The 20,128-nt window shown below is 40.8% G+C and overlaps 1 protein-coding gene across 4 annotated transcripts in view; it reads right to left on the bottom strand.

Annotated features, from left to right (window-relative positions):
- The window catches only part of KATNBL1 (katanin regulatory subunit B1 like 1), a 90,388-nt gene that overhangs the window by 49,311 nt on the left and 20,949 nt on the right, over nucleotides 1-20,128 (bottom strand). The window contains exon 1 of one of the 4 annotated variants that reach the window (XM_023230221.2): nucleotides 8,187-8,358. The exons of the other annotated variants lie outside the window; for them this stretch is intronic. The gene's annotated coding sequence lies outside the window, so the exon portion shown is untranslated. Of the gene's footprint in view, nucleotides 1-8,186; nucleotides 8,359-20,128 lie in introns of those variants that run through there. 4 annotated transcript variants of the gene reach the window in all.

The raw sequence follows: 20,128 nt of genomic DNA, 5'->3' as shown, positions 1-20,128 counted from the left end.
CACATGAAATTTTACAAATAATTTCAGCATTTTCTAATATTTCTTACAGCTAATTCATGGATGACCCTTCCACCTCCATCCCAGGTTAAGAAACCTCTAGAGTGAGATTTTTTGAAAACTAAATAAATAACTGCAATAATACAATAAGTACTCTGACAGAAAGACACTCAGACAAATTAGCAAAGTTTAACCAAGAACGGTCTTAAAGGACAAACAGCACACTGAGAAAATAGCATGTGCAGAACTGAAAGGCATGACGCAACACTGTTTGGCAGTCTCTTAAGCAGATACTTGTGGCTGGAGCTTATGCAGTTTAACGAGGCTAGAGATAAAAGTTAGATCATAAAGGGTCTTGTCCACAATGCTACAATGTAAGATTTTTTTTCTTTTTCAAAAAAGGGGACTTTTAGTTAAAAAGATAATGGATTGAACCCATGCAATTACCTCTGCCCTTCCTTGAAACCCGATATAAATGACAATAAAAGGTTTGTAAAGACATAAAACCCATGAGGACAAAGACAGAAGTTCAGGTGATGGTAACAACATTTTGGAAACTGCAAAGCTAAAAGTGGTAACTGGATCAGGTGTGGTGGCTCATGCCTGTAATCCCAGTAAGTTCGGAGGCTGAGATGAGCAGACGACCTGAGGTCAGGAGTTAGAGACTAGCCTGGCAAACATGGTGAAACCCTATTGCTACAAAAATACAAAAATTAGCAGGGCGTGGTGGCGGGCACCTGTAATCCCAGCTACCTGGGAGGTGAGGCAAGAGAAACACCTGAACCCGGGAGGCTCAGGTTGCAGTGAGCCAAGATCATACCACTGCACTCCAGCCTGGGTGACAGAGCAAGACTCCATCTCAAAACATACATACATACATACATACATACATACATACATACATACATACATACATAAAGTGGTAACTGACTCAGCAGATGTGAGACAGCCAGATCCTAAACTGGCAATGAGGAAAGTTAAATGAAGAATCCCCCCCAAAAGTTCAGGAACTGGCAATACCAAGGACATCAAGAAGTAGAGACGGTGATGAGTCCGTTCCAAGATGGCCTAATAGGAACAGCTCTGGTCTGTAGCTCCCAGGGTGATCAACGCAGAAGATGGGTGATTTCTGCATTTCCAACTGAGGTACCTGGTTCATCTCACTGGAACTGGTTGGACAGTGGGTACAGCCCACAGAAGGTGAGCCAAAGCAGGGCGGAGCGTCACCACACCAGGGAAGCACAAGAGGTCGGGGGATTTCCCTTTCCTAGCCAAGGGAAGCCATGACACATGGTACCTGGAAAAATGGGATACTACTGCCCAAATACTGCGCTTTTCCAACAGTCTTAGCAAATGGCAGAAAAGGAGATTCTATCCCGCGCCTGGCTTGGCGGATCCCATGCCCACGGAGCCTTGCTTACTGTAAGTGCAGCAGTCTGAGATAGACCTGTGAAGCAGCAGCCTGGCGGTGGGAGAGGCGTCTGCCATTGCTGAGGCTTGAGTAGGTAAACAAAGTGGCCCGGGTAGCTCAAACTGGGCAGAGCCCACTGCAGCTCTGCAAGGCTTGCTAACCTCTACAGACTCCACCTCTGGGGGCAGGGCATAGCTGAACAAAAGGCAGCAGAAACTTCTGTAGACTTAAACTTCCCAGTCTGATAGCTCTGAAGAGAGCACTGGTTCTCTGAGCATGACGTTTGAGATCTGAGAACAGACAGACTGCCTCCTCAAGTGGGTCCCTGATCCCTGTGTAGCCTAACTGGGAGACACCTCCTCGTAGGGGCTGATAGACACCTCATACAGGCGGGTATCCCTCTGGGACGAAGCTTCCAGAGGAAGGATCAGGCAGCAATATTTGCTGTTCTGCAGCCACCGCTGGTGATACCCAGGCAAACAGCCTGTGGAGTGGACCTCCAGCAAACTCCAACAGACCTGCAGCTGAGGGGCCTGTCAGAAGGAAAACTAACAAACAGAGAGGAATAGCATCATCATCAACAAAAAGGCCATCCACACCAAAACCCCACCTGTAAGTCACCAACATCAAAGACTAAAGGTAGATAAAACCACAAAGATGGGGAGAAACCAGAGCAGAAAGGCTGAAAATTCCAAAAACCAGAACGCCTCTTCTCCACAAAAGGAACACAACTCCTGACGAGCAAGGGAACAAAACTCGATGGAGAATGAGTTTGACAGGTTGACAGAAGTAGGCTTCAGAAAGTCGGTAATAAACTTTCCCAAGTAAAGGAGCATGTTCTCAACCACCGCAAGGAAGCCAAAAACCTTGAAAAAAGGTTAGACAAATGGTTAACTAGAATAACCAGTGTAGAGAAGAGCTTAAATTACATGATGGAGCTGAAAATCACAGTAAGAGAACTTTGTGAAGCATACACAAGTTTCAATAGCCGATTCAATCAAGCAGAAGGAAGGATATCAGTGATTGAAGATCAAATTAATGAAATAAAGCAAGACAAGATTAGAGAAAAAAAGAGTGAAAAGAAACGAACAAAGCCTCCAAGAAATATGGGACTACGTGAAAAGACCAAATCTACGTTTGATTGGTGTACCTGAAAGTGACAGGGAGAATGAAACCAAGTTAGAAAACATTCTTCAGGATATTATTCAGAAGAACTTCCCCAACCTAGCAAGGCAGGCCAACATTCAAATTCAGGAAATACAGAGAACACCACAAAGAGACTACTCAAGAAGAGCAACCCCAAGACACTTAATTGTCAGATTCACCAAGGTTGAAATGAAGGGAAAAATGTTAAGGGCAGCCACAAAGAAAGGTCAGGTTACCCACAAAGGAAAGCCCATCAGACTAACAGCACATCTCTTGGCAGAAACCCTACAAGCCAGAAGAGAGTGGGGGCCAACATTCAACATTCTGAAAGAAAAGAATTTTCAACCCAGAATTTCATATCCAGCCAAACTAAGCTTCGTAAGTGAAGGAGAAATAAAATCCTTTACAGACAAGCAAATAAATGCTCAGAGATTTTGTCACCACGAAGCCTGCCTTACAAGAGCTCCTGAAGGAAGCCCTAAACATGGATAGGAACAACCAGTACCAGCCACTGCAAAGACATGCCAAAATGCAAAGACCATCAATGCTAGGAAGAAACTGCATGCATTAACAGGTGAAATAACCAGCTAGCATCATAATGACAGGATCAAATTCATACATAACAGTATTAACCTTAAATGTAAATGGGCTAAATGCCCCAATTAAAAGATACAGACTGGCAAATTGGATAAAGAGTCAAGACCTATTGGTGTGCTGTATTCAGGAGACCCATCTTATGTGCAAAGACACACATAGGCTCAAAATAAAGGGATGGAGGAAGATCTACCAAATAAATGGAAGGAAAAAAAAAAAGGCAGGGTTTGCAATCCTGTTACTGATAAAACAGACTTTAAACCAACAAAGATCAAAAGAGACAAAGAAGGCCATTATATAATGGTAAAGGAATCAATTCAGCAAGAAGAGCTAACTATCCCAAATATATATGCACCCAATACAGGAGCACCCAGATTCACAAAGCAAGTCCTTGGAGACCTACAAAGAGACTTAGACTCCCACCCAATAACAATGGGAGAGTTTAACACCCACTGTCAATATTAGACAGATTAATGAGACAGAAGGTTAACAAGGATATACACCACTGCACTCCAGCCTGGGCAACAGAGCAAGACTCCGTCTCAAAAACATAAAAATAAAAATGGAACATAATAAAGATAAAGATAACATAATAAAGATAGCAACAAACTCAAGAGAAGTTGGAAGAGAAACCTGAAGCTATCTCCCAGAACATAGGAAGAAAAACAAAAAAAATCAGACTGGCTTACAGGCACCAACATCCAAATAAAGAGAATTTTAGAAAGAGTACAAGAGAGTAAAGGAGAAATCAAACAAAGAGGTAATTTAAGAAAACTATACAAGGTTGAAGGACATAAATTTATAGATGGAAAGGGTATCACAGTGGATGAAAATAGACCTACGAGGTAGATTACTGCTAAATTTCAGAGTAGTAGGGAAGCTAGATAAGGTGAAAATACACAAACAAATAAAAATAAATCCTAAAATCCAAATTTGGTCATGTAAAAATGACAGAGAGTAAAGATTTCAAAATTCTCAGGCAACCTTAAATTTTATATCTAGCCAAAGTATCAAGTGTGAGGGTAGGAGAAAGGTATCTTCAGATATGCAGAGTTCCCCAAAATTTCTTCACAGTAAGCAGTAAGAGAAGGATAAACCAAAAAATAGAAAGATAAGAAATGGAAATCCAATAGGATATATGGAAGGGATTTCCCAGGATGATTATGAAAGAACGTCCCAAGATGAAGGCTGTGCACCAGAAGCAGAGGAAAACCAGTACACATCAGAGCACATTAGAAGGGTAAGGAAAGAAGTAGCCACAAAAATGAAATTAATTTATAATACCTGGTGTTCATTAGAGAGGAGATGGAGACAATTGGGGAAGAGTTAGAAGGAATGGCACATTTTTCAACTACTATAAGAAAAGAAGTATCAACCCAGAATCCTATTTGAAGAAAAAATATCCTTCAGGAATGAAGAGAAAATTATGACAATCTCAGATGAAAGAAAATTAAGAGAATTTTTTACCAGCAGATCTACCCTAAAAGAATGACTACAGGAAGTTCTCTCTAGCCAAACAAAACAAACGAACAAACAAACAAAAAAAATGATGAAAGAAGGAATCTAGAAACACCAGGGAGACAGAAAATGGTGAGCAGAAATACAGGAAATGCAATAGACTTTCATTCTTGAGTTTTCCAAATTATGTTTAATTGTTGAAGTAAAAACTATAACACTATCTGATGTTGTTCAAAATATAGGTAACTAATTAAGAAACTAATTGAGACTTTTACAGGATAAGTGGTGGAGGTTAAAGGGCATAAAAAGAGGTAAGATTTCTACATTTCACTCAAACTGGTAAAATGACCACATCAGTAGACTGTGATATGTATGTATAATGTAATAACTAGAGCTATCACTGAAAAAGCTGTATCAAGAATTATACTCAAAAACACTACAGGGAAATCAAAACGGAATGAGAAACGTGTTTACATACCTGCAGAAAGGGAAACAAAACAAAACAACAAACCAAAAAATAAAACCAGGGGAACCAAAGAACAGAGAGAACAGAAAACAAAAAATAAAATGACAGCCTTAAGCTCTGACATACCAATAACTGCATTATATGTAAATGGTCTAAAGGTCATTTAGTTAATTAAAAGCCAGTGATTATCAGAGTAAATTCAGAAACATGATCTGACTATATGTTGTCCACAAGAAACTCACTTCAAAAATAATGATATAGGCATGTAGAAAGTAAAAAGAAGGGAAAAAAAATTATCATGCAAATATTAACTTTCTTTTTTCTTAATTCGCTTTGTCGCCCAGGCTGGAGTGCAGTGGTGCGATCTCGGCTTACTGCAACCTCTGTCTCCCGCATTCAAGCGATTCTCCTGCCTCAATGGGACTATAGGTGCCCGCCATCACACCCAGCTAATTTTCCTATTTTTAGTCAAGATGGGGTTTCACCATGTTAGCTAGGCTGGTCTTGAACTCCTGACCCCAAGTGATCCACCCACCTTGGCCTCCCAAAGTGCTGGGATTACAGGTGTGAGCCACTTTGCCTGGCCACAAATATTAACTTTGAAAAAGCAGGCCAGGTGTGGTGACTTATGTCTCTAATCCCAGCACTTTGGTAGGCTGACAAAGCAGGAGGATTGCTTGAGTGCAGGAGTTCAAGACCAGCCAGGGCAACATACTAAGATTCTATTATAATAAAAATAATACAAATATAAAATAAGCAACACACACACACATCACACACACACACGCATATATAATATATATGTACATACAGGTTGAGTATCCCTTACCTGAAATCCTGAAATGCTTGGAACCAGAAGTGCTTTGGATTTTTGATTTTTTCAGATTTTGAAACATGTCCATTATATACTTAGTGGTTATACACCCCAAATCCCAAATCCCAAATGCTTCACTAAGTATTGCCTTTGAGTGCTCAAAAAAATTTCAGTGCTCAAAAAGCCTCAGAGTTGGTACCATTTCAGATTTGGATTTTTAGATTTGCAATACTCAACCTGTATGTGTTTTTAAAGAATCTATAAAATTATTTTTTCCTCTAGATGATAATGTACAATCATGGATAGTCTACCCTCTTTCATATGGGAGACATTTTTACTTCTTCATAGGCTAAAATAATTTTCTAAAACTTTTTAAGAATGAAGGACTTGACACCATTGGTCAATACAAAATGCAAGTCAAAACTACTTGCAAACCTGTTGCACAGACAATGAGATAATACTTCATAACCATTAATGGCTATACTAAAAAAGACAGACCATAATAATGTTGAGAAAGATGTGGAAGAACTGGATCCCTCAGGCATTACTACAGGAATGTAAGAATACATTCCAACTTTGCAAAATAACATGGCAGTTTCTTAAAATATTAAATACAGATTTATCATATGACCCAGCAACTCCTACATAAAAATGCAAAAGAAACAAAAACATATGTCCCAACAAAGATATGTATGCAAATGTTATAACATTATTCACAATAGCCAAAAAGCAAAAAAACAACCAGAATGTCCATCAACTGCTGAATGAATAAAAGAAATGTGGTATATCTGTATGGAATATTATTCAGCAACAAAAAGGAATGAAGGGCCAGGTGCAGTGGCTCATGCCTGTAATCCCAGCACTTTGGGAGGCCCAGGCGGGCGGATCACAAGGTCAGGAGTTAGAGACCATCCTGCTGAACACAGTGAAACCCCGTCTCTACTAAAAATACAAAAAAAATTAGCCAGGTGTGATGGTGGGCACCTGTAGTCCCAGCTACTGGGGAGGCTGAGGCAGGAGAATGGTGTGAACCCAGGAGGCGGAGCTTGCAGTGAGCCAAGATAGGGCCACTGCACTCCAGCCTGGGTGACAGAGCAAGACTCCACCTCAAAAAAAAAAAAAAGGAATGAAGTGGCCAGGCATGGTGGCTCATGCCTCACTTCGGGAGGCAGAGGTGGGCAGGTCACTTGAGGTCAGGAGTTCGAAACCAGTGTGGCCAACGTGGTGAAACCCCGTCTCAACTAAAAATAGAAAAAACATAAGCTGGGCATGGTGGCAGGCACCTGTAATCCCAGCTTCTTGGGAGGCTGACACAGGATAATCACTTGAACCTGGGAGGCTGCAGCAGTGAGCCTAGATCGTGCCACTGCACTCCAGCCTGGGTGAGAAGAGTGAAACTTTGTCTCAAAAAAAAAAGAAGTACCATTACATATACCATATATTTGAATACTGTGTTAAGTGAAAGAAGCCACACATAAAAGACCACATATTACATGATTCCATTTAAATGAAAATGTCTATAAAAATAAAATTTATAGAGATAGAAAGTAGATTCGTGGTTGTCTTAGACTAGGATGGGAGTGGGAATAATTGTATATATAGGCACAAGGTTTCTTTTTGGGATGGAAATGTTCTAAAATTATACTGGGGTTGCCAACGGCACATTTCTGTGTACACTTACAATATACATACAATCAGTAAATCGTACATTTTGGTATGTACATTTAAAACAGGTGAATTTTATGGTATATAAATTATATTTCAATGAAGCTTTAAAAAGAGTGAAGGAAATCATAACTGTAATGGTGGTCTTATTGCAAAGGATTTATACACTACAAATTCCATTTTGTTTCATGTCTCATGTGTTTGATAGCACCTTTGTTGGGGCAACAATATAGGATTATCCCTTTTCCACCAAGAGCATTTGACAATGCAACTGAAACTAGTTTAAAGCAACGGTTCAGGCCTCTATGTGCTTTTAAAGTGCTATTTGATAATACACAAAAAACTGAAGAATCTCAAATGGTATTAGGGGTTGAAGACATTGATTATAGATACTGGAAATGATAGCCTTTTAATGAAAAAAAAGGAAAAGAAATAAGGTATTAAGAGAATAAAAGATTGAGAAGGGGCCAATACACCAACTATATATAACTACCCTGAACACTGGATATAGTGCATATTTTCTTAAAGACAATACAGTGTTTGCTAATACCCCTTAGGGTATTGTCTTGAGAACGCAGAAAAACTGAAGCATGTAGTAGGAACTGGAGGGATAAATTGTAGTAGCTATCACCTACCAGAAAAATGAAAAGGGATCTTTTTATAGAATCTACTACAATGGCTGCCAAAAGATTAAACAGCTCTAGGCCGGGAGCGGTGGCTCATGCCTGTAATCCCAGCACTTTCGGCGGCCGAGGCGGGTGGATCATTTGAGGTCAAGAGTTTGAGACCAGCCTGACCAACATGGTGAAATCTCCTCTCTACTGAAAATACAAAATTAGCTGAGCATGGTGGCACACTCCTGTAATCCCAGCTACTTGGGAGGCTGAGGCAGGAGAATCACTTGAATCCGGGAGGCAGAGGTTGCAGTGAGCCACTGTATTCCAGGCCGGGTGACAACAGCGAAACTGTCTAAAAAAAAAAAAAAAAAAAAAAAAAAAAGATTTAAACAGCTCGAAGTGTTCACATACTCCATATCTACTTAAAATAATGAGAAAAACTCATCATACAGGAATGGAACACATCTAGACTTTTGTTTGTAACACCTTAAGTTACAGCTCAAGATCAAGTTAAGCTTTCTTTTTCCATTAATATACTACAATATATTTATCATTTACATTGTATTTAACTCTGTAATTTCACGAGGCAATTTCATTCCTCCTCTTGAAAAATCAAAGCATGGTTGTGTACAAAGACACTTTCTCCTCCAGTTACTACTACAGTCATTCCCACTATGGCAAAGGGTATGTGTAGTTATCTCTCAAGAATCTTGAAGTTTATAACCACTATAATACAACATAAATAAGAAATAAAAGGGTTTTAGAACATAAAAGCTTTAGCCTATTTTTTTTTTAACCCAGAGATGTCAAGTAACTAACCCAAAGACAGTTAATAGCAGATCACAGGACGAAGAATCCATGCCATTCAACCACATTTCTATTTTCATTAATTGAATTCAACTTGTTCTCAACTAGACTCAACATTTTCAATCCTGAATAACCAAACTTTAAACAGCAGATTCAAGCCAAATAAGATGACAGTACTAATTTTTCTGAGGAGATAACAACAGGTGGACAGGTGAACATAAGCTATAAGCTATCCACCATCCTTCCTTCATCTAACACGGGTAACCTTTTCCTCTTTTCTAAGGCCCACCAGGAGATTCATGGGGCCTTATCACAAGTTTTCCCATGAGGCAGCTACCATGTAAACAATGGAAGACAAGAGTGAACATGAACTTTTTTCTTCAAGAATTTCAGTGGGCCAGGCATGGTAGCTCATGCCTATAATCCCAGCATTTTGGGAGGCCAGGGCGGGCGGATCATGAGGACAGGAGATCAAGACCATCCTGGCTAACACGGTGAAACCCGTCTCTACTAAAAATACAAAAATTAGCTGGGCGTGGTGGCGGGCGCCTGTAGTCCCAGCTACTCGGGAGGCTGAGGCAGGAGAATGGCCTGAACCCGGGAGGCGGAGCTTGCAGTGAGCCGAGATCGCACCACTGTACTCCAGCCTGGGCGACAGAGCGAGACTTTGTCTCCAAAAAAAAAAAAAAAAAAAAAAGGATTTCAGTGAAGGAGAGAGGAAGAGAAGGTAAACATTAGATTTTTCTGGGATAATCTTTAGGGCCTATATGTACTGATTCCTTCCTCCTAAATTCAGTGGCCAGACTCTCAATATGTGCAGCATTTCACTAACCGTATTATCTGTAGTTCCTATGTTTCGTAACGCAATACAGATCAGGTTAAAAAAAGAAGGTGATAAGAACGGATCTAAGAAAGCCAAGGCTGATCTCAGTGGGACTGGTGCTTATAATGGAATATTAAAAACACTGTTTTCAAAGGCTGTTCTGTGAAGTGGAGGAAAGTCTGAAAATAATGGTTGTCTTAACTCATTTTGTGCTACTACAACAGAATAGCTGAGACTGGGTAATGTGTAAAGAACAGAGGTTTATTTTGTATAGTTCTGGAGGCTAGGAAGTCCAAGACTGAGGGGCCCGTATCTAGCAAGGGCCTTTTTGCTTTATCATCCCATGGTGGAAGGTAGAAGGATAAGTGGGCAAAACAGAAAGCAAAAGGGCCAAGGTTACTTTTATAACAAACCCATTTTCACAATAATTAACCTGCTCCATTCATGACAGAGCCCTCATGACCCAGTCACCTCTTAAAGGTCCCACCTCTCAACACTGTTGCATGGGGATTGAGTTTCCAACACATGGACTCTGGAGTGCACACTGAAACCACAGCAGTGGTATTTTTTTGGTTTGTTTTTTAAGACAGAAAGTCTCATATGTTGTCCAGGCTGACCTCGAACTCCCGAGTTCAAGAGATTCTCCCACTTCAGCCTCCAGAATAGCCACGACGATAGGCACACAACATCTCACCTGGCTAGCAACAGTATTTTAAAAAGCAGAATAGAAAACTCAATGCATAGTATGATCCAGGTTTTTCAAAAGACATATAGGTAAGATCTATCCATTCAAAAAAGGTCTATCAAAACATTAACAGAAATTATTTGTTGCTGGTGGGATTATGGGTGTTCCCCCCCACCATCACTTAACATGTTTTTCTACTTTCTACAACAAACATGGATTATTTTTATAATCTGAAGAAATAAATATTTTAACTTAATGAGATCACTGTCTTATAAAACATGGCTTAATCGTATAACTTCCTTATAGTAAACAAGCAAAAAAGATGGAAATGCCAACACATGGAGGTAATATTTCATAAGAAGAATCTATTTTAACTTTTCCAAGATTAGGACAACTTAATCTAACTTTCTCAGGTCTTGCTTTCTCACCTCAATTTGGACTTTGCTCCCACAAACCCTTTTTAAAAATCTTTGATTTCTCCCTTTGAACTTATTCCCCTATTCTGCTTTCAAACATGATCAGATTTCCCTGATCAACTCCTATACTCTTTCTCTGCTTCCCTTTCCTGCCAAATTACTACAATGAGTGCTTTTTAGCTTCCATTTTCTCTTTAACTCTTTGTAATCTTGCTTTTATTTTGCTCTCTCATCTGAAAAAAAAAAAAATGCATCTTGAATTAAACCTATATAGGAGACTTTATAGCACTGATGATGCGCATCAAAGTCAGCCAAGCCAACTCTAAAGATATTGCTCATTCTTCATCACCATTTAGCTCTTTCGTCACTTTATGGTCCTTCCCTGACTCTTTCTGTTCATACGACACAGTTGTCCTAAGTCTCCTTGTTCCCTTACCATTTTTTTGGTTCCTTTTCCTCCAGCAGCTCCTCTCTCTACTAAAACTGATGAAATATGCTTTCATGGCTTCGGTTATTTCTCTTGACCTAGGTCTTCCTTAATTTCTTTGTATTTGGCTCCTAGGTCAGCCACTGCTAGGTCCAAGTAAACACATCTAAAACAAACTTCTTCAATGTCAAACCAACTTGCTGCCCTGCCTAGCTATCACAATTGAAATGACTGGCAAACTTCTCTCAGATTGGAAACACGGGAGTTATTTTGACTTCTTTCTCCTTCCTTCTAACAAATCACTAAGTCTTCTCAAATTTTCCTTTAGGCAGGGCACAGTGGCTCACACCTGTAATCCCAGCACTTTGGTAGGCCGAGGCAGGAGGGTCACTTGAGCCCAGGAGTTTGATACCAGCCTAGGCAACATAGTGAGACCTATCTCCAAAAAAAAAAAAAAAAAAAACGAAGCAAAGCAAAGCAAACAAAAAGCCTTCCTTCAAAATATTTCACAGATCCATTCAGATCTTCCTTTTTCCACTGTCAGAACTACAGCCCCATAACTTCAAGCCTAAATCACCATAACAATTATTTGATTTTCCTGCCACCAGTCTTCTCCTGGTCCTTGCAAATCAACCTATACAATCAATACCTATAGTGTTCATGGTAAAACACTACTACAGAATTTCCCAGGTAGGGCTATAGATTTTAACGGATGCTTTATTGTGTTCAAGGACATTTGGATATGCTACACGTTAAACTATTTCCTGGAATTTAAATACATTAAAAAGGCCCTAAGAAGTTGGCACAATTTTACTCCATGATTTCCAAACTTAGCCATCATCCTATCTTATTTTTATTTTAGCAGATACATATAAAATTTGAAAAATGTAGATTTCCAAGACATGTAGTTTTTGGAATTTTTTTTGCTACATCAAGACTAAACTATTTATCTAAATATCAAAGACATACTCTCATTTCTCTTCAGATCGTATTACTCTTTCACCTCTTAAATACTGAAGGTCTTCATAATTAGAGACATTACTATTAAAGATTAACAATTTTTTAAATTAGAAGGGAGAAAACACAAAACATTCCAGCATATATATATGGGGATGGGGAGGAGAAAGGGTTTTGCCGGGGAAAGATTCCACTGTGATGGTGTTAACAGTATCATTAAAAATCACAGTTAGACTTTATCAAAAATTTACCATATGCCAGGTGTAGGCACTGTAGACATATTATCCTCTATAGGTAAGAAAATAAAGGCATAAAAAGATTAAATAATTTGCCTGAGATTAAACAACGAAAAAAAGTTAGTCTGCACTGGAACCCAGTCTCCATTGCCTATATTCTTAACCAATACACAGTAATGCCTCCCAATTAATATGAGAGATTAAGGGCTGAATATATAAACAGAGGATGCAGTTTTTATCACTTTCTAGCTCATGATTTTTGGCAGGTCATTTATTCTATTCTAAATCTGTTTTCTCAAATGCAAAATAAGAATATTGTTGTGTAAATCAAAATGAGATTACATGTAAGTTATTACTGCTATTATCACCAATAATATTTATAAGAAATATAAATATACACAATTATGGTGTTCTGGAAGGCAAATTTGACAGCATTGTAAAGCAAGTGAAATATAATCACATCTTGGTATGCCCTCGTTTAGAGTGACCATAGAATTTATCATCCAAACTCGGACACTTTTGAGAGTAAAAGGAGTTACTATTAAAAATTATGCTGGGACAATAGGCATAAATCAGATCAGTCCCAGGAATATTGGGATGTACGTTCACCCCACCTGAGGTAAATGTTTTACTGTCCTAGACTGATTTACTCACGATTTTTTTCTATAGAAATGACTAACTACTCAGCAATAAAAAAGAATGTACTACTAATAAACATGACAACCTGGGTAAGTCTCGAATGCATTATACTAAGTGAAAGAAGCCAGATTCAAAAGGCTACATATTACACAACTTCATTTTCATGACATTCTAAAAAATAAATATGGATAAGAAAAATATCAGTGATTGCCAGAGACAAGAAGGAAGTTGACTACAAGAGGATAAGAGGAAACTTTTTGAGGAGAGGGACGTGTTCTGTATTTTGATTGTGGTGGTGATTACACAACTGCCAAAACTCATGGAAAGGATACCTCAATAATCTGACTTAAAAGAAATTGGGGCAGAGAGCACAAGCTATCCATGGCTTTTCACTAGACTCCTTGGTCACTTGGCATTTGCTTGACAGAGCTGAGAAACATGGCGCCTCTTGGCCCACATCCATTCTTTTGTCTCCAGGAAACTGGTTACTCTTCAATCCTGGAGTTGCCAGAAACATTCCTCAAAGTACCTGGAATTTTTGTTTTGACTGGTGACTACCAAGGCCAGCCCTACCGGTTTTATTTGTTCCTCTCAGCTGTGTGGGCTGGGTCTGACCCTGCGGACTGGGGATGCCCTTTGTATGCAATGATGTCGGGTAAGTGCTGTCAGGCCAAAGGGAGTTAAAACTTAATTTGCAAAGGCCTCCAGGCTCCTTCTGCCCCTCCCAGCTCTCTGGAAAGCTTCTACTTACTATGCAGGTAGGTATCACAACTTACAGTCTCGGTAAAAAATTAAAGACTCATCCAAATTTTTCAAGGCTGGTGCAGCTAAAACGATTAGGTCAAACAGATCCATGTTCAAATTCCCAGCTTTCCCACTTAACTAGTTCTTTCATTTTTATTAAAACAAAATGCTTCTTCTCTCTGAAACTTCTTTCTTCCTTTCTACTCCATCATAGCCTCTCTTGATGACTGAGTTCAAATCTTCCTCTTTGAAACACTTCTTTGAGACAGGGTCTCGCTCTGTGCCTAGGCCAGAGTGCCATGGTATGATCACAGTTCACTGCAGCCTTGACTTCCCAAGCTCAAGTGATCCTGCCACCTCACCCTCCCAAGTAGCTGGGACTACAGGTGTCTGCCATCATGCCCAGCTAATTTTTATATTTTTTGTAGAGATGAGGTTTCATCATGTTGCCTAGGCTGGTCTCAAACTCCTGGGCTCAAGAGATCTGCCTGCCTTGGCCTCCCAAAGTGCTGGGATTACAGGCAAGAGCGACTGTGCCGGCCTCTGAAGGACTTCTTGATCCCTGTCTTCGTTGATTTCTTCCTTCACTATCTCTTTTTGTACTTAGTGAATACTGCACAGTTTAAGACTTTTAACAATCTACAAACAATTGAAGGCCTAAAGGTAAGATATGACTGGGCACTAACTAATCCAGGTGTGTCTCCTCTTGCCAAATAGACTGCAAAACTTCTCTTGGGCAGCAACTGCATTTTATATATTTATGTTTGCAATGTAAACTTTAAATCAATGATTATTAGTTAATATAAATGTATACCTATAGATATAACCTCCAGTGAACGAATGAATCATCACACTCAAAGTACTGTTACCAGAACAACAGGGGTTTTGTCTAGGTCCTGATGCTTGGCACACAGGCAGCCAATCAGAGACAATGCAGGGAAGGCGGCTTTAATCAGGTGCTGCAGCTGAGGAAATGGAAGATCAGCCTCAAATCCATCTCCCTGACCAACTAAAATCAGGAGTTTATATAGCAGGGAAGAAATGTAACTGCATGCAGGAAAACAGGAATTAGGGAGGGGTAAGAAAGAAGAGTTGGTCAACAGGAAGCAGGTGGCCACTTGGGCAATCATGACAGATAAGTGGCCTGGTGTCTCATTGCCCAGATGCTACGATCTGGTAAGTTTTAGTTCCATGATACTGTCTGAGAGGTCTGATGGCTGGTTTCCTGAGAAAGGAATTCATATAAGACAAGAGTTACTTTCTCAAAGTTTTAAGACTGGGAGGGTCAAGTTCTATGTTTATTGAAAGAAACCATAAACATCAGTTCTATGGGATAATTGGGCCGTTTCAGCACCCTCCTTTCTATTTATCAGTCCCTCAATCATGGGAAGTCTGGTCATTGATCTTTCTGGCTGCTTCATGCTGAGGAGCGGCACTGTGGACAATTATATACTGTAAGTGACCACATCGATGACAGTGGCTGCTGACATGCCAGTTGCAGCAGGGAAGAGAGGCTGGGGCTGCACACTCCATGGAGCCAGTGGGAGCCCCGCCCCTTCTGAGTTGGGACAGGAGGTCCCCATGCCGCTGCAGTTGCAGACCCAGGTCTCCTGCTTTACTGAGCAAGCAGGAGCCCCGCCCAGGTGGGCTACCGTCGCCCACACTGCAGCTGTGGATCCCAGCCTCCCTGTGCTCTTTGGGGAGCCAGGAACAGGCAGGATCTGCCTTCCGCGGTGCAGCTGCAGCCACCGCACCCATGGCTGCAGACCTGGGCTTCCTTCCGTAGGAAGCAGGCATTAGCTGGGGACTGGCGGGAGCCCTGCCTCTTCCAAACTGGCGGGGTAGGAGCTCCCCTGTGCAGCTGCGGCTGTCCTCCCAGGCATAGGACCGGGGCATCTCTGCAGTCTACGCCCTTGGGCGTCCCAGGAAGGATCCCCCTCACCATGCCTGCAGGCTCAGGGGTGTCTGCTCCCACTGCCTGGCCTCTCTCCACTCCCAGCACCTGCTCTAATCTGCGAGCAGGGTTGGGGTCAAGCCCCAGGGCCATGAATGGCAGCGGGAGACAGACATGAGTCCTGGGTGGAAGGGAGCGGGGTCCCCAGTAAGGCCCCACCCTCAGGCCAGGGAGGACCTGAAGGAAGGGGGCTGGGCTGCCAGTCCCGAGGACTAGAATGGGGACTCGTGGTGCCTCTTCCGGGCCCACCCATGGCAGCCCACGGACCAACTGGCCTGTAGTTCCTCCCCTCTGAGGTCCACAAAAGCCCTAGGCTCAGTCACAGCAGGGCGGAGGACGCCAGAGGACAAAGATGGCAGAGAGATGACAGGAGAGGATGACCAGCTGCAAAGTGGAGTATCCTCTCTGCTGATAGCTGGAGAAGATGGGACCACCAGCTGCAGAGAGGAGTGCCCGCTCCGCTGAATGCTGCAGAGACGACCAAGAGGAAGAGAGAAGCTGCCCTATCTGCTGAGTGCTTCAGAGACCCGCAGAGACGTCAGATGACTCAACTGCAGAGAGGAGCCTCTCTCTCCAGGGCCTCCTCTCTGCTAAGAGCTGAACACTCAACTGGACGACCTGTCCACAGACAGGAGCTACCCACTCCTCTGAGCTGTTCTAACACTAAATACAATCATTCTTCACCCTTCACTGGCCTGTGTACCTCATTCTTCCTGGACAATAGGACAAGAACTCTGGCAAAGGCACTGCAGCCACAGAGGTTCTGGCCAGAATAATCGACACCCCAGAGATCCCATAACAACATGGCTGCCCAGGAATCAAAGGTTAACCTAATCCTATAGTTTTCCTCTGAAATATAATATTTCTCTCCAGTCCCCCACTTCCACCAAAGATAAATCACAGCAGAACCAAGCTACCTGTAAAATAAGCTTCAGTCCAACTATACTTGGCCTGATTACCCATACAAAGTACAGCAAAAATCATTGTCCACATAGGCTCTCCTAAAAGGGTTTCTTGGAACCTATCACAAGGCCATTTCAGTCAAAGTCCTGGAAAAATAACCAATTCCTCCATCGGTGTCCCATTATTAAAGAAAACAGATTCTTACTGAACTTATGCAAACAACCACATTGCCACAAATTAAAGAATATTCACAAACAGGCCAGGCATGGTGGCTCACGCCTGTAATCCCAGCACTTTGGGAGGCCAAGGTAGGTGGATCACTTGAAGTCAGGAGTTTGAGACCAGCCTGGCCAACATGATGAAACCCCGTATCTACTAAAAATACAAAAATTAGCCAGGTGTGGTGGCAGGTGCCTGTAATCCCAGCTGCTCAGTAGGTTGGGGCAGGAGAATTGTTTGAACCTGGGAAGTGCAGGATGCAGTGGCCCAAGATCCTGCCACTGCCTTTCAGCCTGGGTGACAGAGTGAGACGCCATGTAAAAAAAAAAAAAAAAAAAAAAGAGTTTTCACAAATAATTTATGAATTCTGGAGAAATTCCCCTCAAATTCTGTATACTCAGCTGTGAAAGGCTATAAATAGCTCAAATGAGCTGGGTGCGGTGGCTCACACCTGTAATCCCAGCACTTTGGGAGGCTGAGGCGGACAGATCAGTTGAGTCCAGGAGTTCGAGATCAGCCTGGCCAACATGGTGAAAACCCATCTGTACTAAAACAAAAATTAGCCAGGCATAATGGCACATGCCTGTAATCCCAGCTACTTGGGAGGCTGAGGCATGAGAACTGTTTGAACCTGGGAGGTGGAGGTTGCAGTGAGTCAAGATGGTGCCACTGTACTCCAGGTTGGGCAACAGAGTGAGACTCTGTCTCAAAAAGGGGGAAGAAAAAAAGTTTTCCAGACTCTGAAAAACAAAACAAAAAGTATCAGCAGTGTTTCAAACAAAAAGTTGTACAAAATTATTTCAGTTCTCCATTAGTTCTGACCATGCAATCAGCTCCTGCTCTGCTTCATACTGGGTTAGTAATTTTTATGAACACATCAGCCTTTTGGTTAGTCCTGGAAGTTTTCTCTCTAGTCTCATGGCACAATTTCCAAAGTTATCAGAGGTCTGCATTCAATAGTCCTTTTCATGAACTCCCCAAAGAAGCAAGCCCTGGATTATAGCTGACTGTCAGCTGCTTTTCGGAAAGAATCAAAGCAAAACAATTGGGGACAACAAAAATCTCAGGACAGGCACAACTGACAAGGACATTTGGTTGCTTCTGTGGCATACAAAAATGTAACACAGAAGTCATAACTGACATATTAATAATAATTAAGACATCAGAATTTTAGGAATTTCATACAACTTGGAACACATCTTTTTTTTTTTTTTTTTTTTGAGACAGAGTCTTGCTCTGTTGCCAGGCTGGAGTGCAGTGGTGTGATCTCGGCTCACCACAACCTCTGCCTCCTGGATTCAAGCGATTCTCCTACCTCAGCCTCTGGTGGGATTACAGGCATGTGCCACCATGGCCAGCTAATTTTGTATTTTTAGTAGAGATGGGGTTTTGCCATGCTGGCCAGGCTAGTTTCAAAAGTCCCAACCTCAGGTGATGCGCCTGCCTCAGCCTCCCAAAGTGCTGGGATTACAGGCGTGAGCCACTGCGTCCGGCCCTGGAACACATATTAATACCACATCTATGTAAGTATAATCCAAAGAAAGTTAAACACCACCTCACATTTGATAATGCCTCCTTTTATAAATCTAACACCAAATAAGCCTAATAAGTCTTTCTTGGACTTCAGGGAACCCAATATCCAAAAAAGTTTGAGGCAAAAAGACTGATCTTAGAACTTGTAATTTTGCTTTTGGAAAGTCTGTCAAGTATCAAAGGTTTAAAAAACTTGGTATCACAAAATATGATCAGAGGTCACTATAAAATATTCATTTAAAATGAATGAAGCAAAAAAATGAAAAAAACAAAAAAACAAAAAAAGTTTACTCTTTGATAGAGAGCAGCCAGTTTCCTAAACAATAAGACTTAATAAAGATGGCACAAAGCTAACTAAATCTGTCTCTTCCCTCTTCTTTGTTCCCTGAAATTTACTCAAAAAGTAAACAAAAATATTTTATCTCTTATTAATATCACACACAAATTTTGTTCAAAAGAGAAAATCTAATGTTACCTTTGTGTGTTTCAGTACTGGTATTTTAGGGTTCAATTCTCAAACAATTAAAAGGAAGTATATGAATTCAATCCAGCATGTACTGATTCAGCACTATGTGTCAAGAGATGAATAATAAGTACATTCTTATTTCTAAGAAGCTTACAATCTAGTGGGGACGAATGACAAGGAAGCCAATGAATATGAATAATGAATGCTATAAAAGAGGAATAGATACAGGTTACTAAAAACGCAGAAGCAGTTCATCTAATTTAAGAAGCAATGAAGCATCCCAGAATACATCTTAGGTCACAGTAGACACAGTGGTCCCGAAGACAAACAGGAAATTGTAAACATGAAATAAAGGAAAGCTGTCTAGTTAAGCAACCACAGTAAAACTCGTGTATACTCAAAATTCAGAATCCAGAGCTTTCCACATTTCCGAATTTCCAGTTCTTCTCCAGAAATGGTTCCTCAATTTGAGCATCAATAGAAAGCAAAAACAGTTAAAGAAGGTAATGGGGAACTTTACAATGGATAAGTCAGGTTGACAACACCCAAGACACTAATCAATTTTAGCATCAAAAAAAGAGACAAGCAGACATTATATGAATACTGATATGATACAACAGGAAATATTAACAACACTACTAATAAATATTCTTGCCCAAAAAAATCTAACCTGAATATCATCAAGTTTCAACTGCTGTTACCAACTACCAGTTTAATGGAAATACAGAAGACACAGGAACCTGTTAATGCGACCATGAGGATGCAATTAGAAAAATCCAGAAAACTTTCTTTGGAAAAGATGTCTCAGTGTTCTCAACAAATGCTTTGCAAGAAAATAAAATAAGAGGATGAGCCTACATATTAAAAGACACTTAAGGACTATATCAACTAAATACAATGTTTGGATGTTGCTTAGATCCTAGTTTAAAAAAAAAAAAAAACAGAACTTAAGATGTGTATCCCTCCCCAACCATTTGAATGTATTTCTGTCACTATAGTTTGTATTTTCAAGAATTTCATATAAATCAGACTATAACTACATATATATATTTGGCAGGGCTTCTTTCACTTAGCATAACTAGTTTGAGAATCATCCACGCTGCTGCATGCATGTGTCAACAGTCTATTCCTATGTTAAGATAACAGTCTAT

The sequence above is a fragment of the Piliocolobus tephrosceles genome, chromosome 6 (assembly GCF_002776525.5).
Source record: "Piliocolobus tephrosceles isolate RC106 chromosome 6, ASM277652v3, whole genome shotgun sequence".
Taxonomy (NCBI): Eukaryota; Metazoa; Chordata; class Mammalia; order Primates; family Cercopithecidae; genus Piliocolobus; species Piliocolobus tephrosceles.
The sequence above is the reverse complement of the archived record's forward strand: the minus strand, read 5'-3'. Positions and strand labels throughout refer to the sequence as shown.